At 41.8% G+C, this 1,563-nt stretch overlaps 1 pseudogene; it reads right to left on the bottom strand.

Moving 5' to 3' along the window:
* Nucleotides 1-761: 761 nt before the first annotated feature.
* LOC136650680 (5S ribosomal RNA) lies at nt 762-880 on the bottom strand (annotated as a pseudogene).
* Between the last annotated feature and the right edge of the window lie 683 nt (nt 881-1,563).

Below are 1,563 nucleotides of genomic sequence, written 5' to 3' on the forward strand. Positions count from 1 at the left end.
CATAGTGTAAAACTTCCTATGAGTATTAGAGAAGGATATCTAAAGAATGTTGGACAAGACAGAATTTTTGCTAATATTTTAAAACAGAATGTTTCAGGAGCCTGAAAAATAGGTATGTCCAATATAATTGGCATACACATGGTTCAGCACATCCATAACATTAAAACCTCTGAAAAGGGAATCTTAAAAGGCCCAAGGAGAAGTATCTACAAAGGGGCCACACACAGCAGGGAACAAAAGGTCCTGCTAAGGCATCTCAGGCCCTGAGGGAAGGCACTATGTAAAGGACAGGAAAATCCGTTCCAAATCTTAAACTTAACAATCTGTTATACTTAACAAACAGCTTTTGTTTACAAAGGTAGTGTGGAGCAGGAAAAGACAGCAATGTACACATAATGTTTTGAAATTTGGAAGTGGTTTGTCCTGTCCTGGAATCTGAAGTACCAGAGTCTTCAGTCTATGAAGTACCATAAAAGTCTTCTATGATGTCTCCCTTAATTTGAAACTGAGGGACGAGTGAAGGCAGCTGGTTTCTGTTCAGCAATGAAAGGTCTGCAAGATGGCTTGCAGAGGAAAGTAACACTGAGTTTCTTGCTTTTCCACTTGAAATCTAGAGGCAGATCTTTAGTGAACCAAACACCCTCACTGCAAGCTGAAAATTCTGTTAAGCATGAGAATCAGGAATCCTATGTGTCTTTAAAAACTCCACTTTGAGAACAAAATGGTTGGCAACATTCAGTCTCGAAAGACTATGGTGTATAAGCCTACAGCACCCGGTATTCCCAGGCGATCTCCCATCCAAGTACTAACCAGGCCTGACCCTGCTTAGCTTCCAAGATCAGACGAGATCGGGCATGTGCAGGGTAACAGAATAAAAGACAAAATGACAATTCTGTTTCCTTTGCACAGAAAATTTTTTCCTCTGTTACTGTTTTTCATCTATGTAATTTTTCTGGCTCAAAACTGTGAAAATTAAGGAAGAGGATATTGGGGAAGGAATAGGGTTTGGATACCTACTGGGATCCACCCCGCTCCTTCCTCCCCTGTTAAACCTCGTGCCCGTCTCTTTCCAGCCCAGACACTCCTGGTCTTCCCCTGACTTCCAGCCTCTGGAGTCTCTGCTTCAGAATGTCCAGCTAGAATTCTATTGTATAAGAGCAGCTAACCTAAGATTGAAATTAAAACTCCTCAAACTCATTTCCTAATCCACCATCATTAACCCCTTTCCTCGAGAGGCTCGGGGTTAAATCACTCATAGCCTACCATTGAAAGTTAATGAACTAGTCAAGGAAGTGATTAAAAAAAATAAAATGCACACAAGGTTACAACATTGTGTTCCCACCACCAAGACATCCTCAATATAAATCAGGTAAAATTATTCCTCTTTTTCTTCCTTCTTTCAAGAACCGCACATTTCAGATGGATCTTTCAAGGTCTGATATAACTTCTGGCCCCCAGTTGCCTCCCACACTGGCTGACAAGCAGCCCCCATCTCTCACTTGAAGGGTAGCCAAGACGCTTCTTCGCTCACACCAAAGAGAAGGTGGAATAACTCAGCTCAGC

This window comes from Tiliqua scincoides, chromosome 4 (assembly GCF_035046505.1).
Source record: "Tiliqua scincoides isolate rTilSci1 chromosome 4, rTilSci1.hap2, whole genome shotgun sequence".
Taxonomy (NCBI): domain Eukaryota; kingdom Metazoa; phylum Chordata; class Lepidosauria; order Squamata; family Scincidae; genus Tiliqua; species Tiliqua scincoides.